This window comes from Bison bison, unplaced genomic scaffold, assembly GCF_000754665.1.
Source record: "Bison bison bison isolate TAMUID 2011002044 unplaced genomic scaffold, Bison_UMD1.0 scf7180017864464, whole genome shotgun sequence".
NCBI classification, from domain to species: domain Eukaryota; kingdom Metazoa; phylum Chordata; class Mammalia; order Artiodactyla; family Bovidae; genus Bison; species Bison bison.
The window spans coordinates 5,881,157-5,881,984 of record NW_011495025.1 but is presented as its reverse complement, the minus strand read 5'-3'; the positions used below and the strand labels follow the sequence as shown (position 1 = coordinate 5,881,984).

At 40.5% G+C, this 828-nt stretch overlaps 2 protein-coding genes across 3 annotated transcripts in view; one reads left to right on the top strand and one right to left on the bottom strand.

Annotated features, from left to right (window-relative positions):
* PYURF (PIGY upstream reading frame) overlaps positions 1-828 on the bottom strand; it is a 78,991-nt gene that overhangs the window by 65,077 nt on the left and 13,086 nt on the right. The gene's annotated exons all lie outside the window — the stretch shown is intronic.
* Positions 1-828, top strand: part of HERC5 (HECT and RLD domain containing E3 ubiquitin protein ligase 5) — a 46,312-nt gene that overhangs the window by 39,067 nt on the left and 6,417 nt on the right. The window lies entirely within an intron of this gene.

Here is an 828-nt window from a genome sequence, read left to right as displayed (position 1 = left end):
AAACTGTTCTGTGCTCATGACAGAATGTGAGGAGGCAAGTAACATCTGAGTATTATTATAATATTTGTTTTGACCTTGCAGACCCTACCCCACCCAGCCAGTAAAGGCCTCAGGGATTCCCAGAAGTTGTAGTTACACTTTGAGAATCCCTGATCTCTGTACTCAGTAAAACTACTATTTTAATCCTAGAAGACTTAAAAAAAAAAAAAGAAAGAAAACCCAGCTGATTTAAAGTTTATATGGATGAGCAAGGGGCCAAGAATAGCCAGAGATCATTTGTAAGGTGAATAAGGATGGGGAACTTGGCCTACCAGATATCAAGAATCATTAGAAAGCTGTATTAATTAGGGCAGTATGAGTTTGGTGCTGGCTTTCCAATGGAACAGGAGAGTGTGGAACCTGACCCATATACATATAGCACTTTGTTAGAGGTAGTTTATTAGATCAGTGGGAATAGAAGTACTCTTCAAGTAATGCATCTGGGGAAAAAAAATGAGAGCAGATACCTTAGGCCATGGACCGAAACCAACTCTGTGGATTAAGGACTTAAATATTGAATGTAAAAATGAAGGAAATATGGACAGTTATTTCACACTATTGCAATTTCTCAAGCAAGACATAAAAATACCAACATTATAGGAAAGATTGATACATTTAACTGCAGTAAGATGAAAGAAATTCTTTGTTCATAAAGAGATACCTTGCTGCTGCTGCTACTACTAAGTCGCTTCAGTCGTGTCCGACCCTGTGCGACCCCATAGATGGGAGCCCACCAGGCTCCCCCGTCCCTGGGATTCTCCAGGCAAGAACACTGGAGTGGGTTGCCAT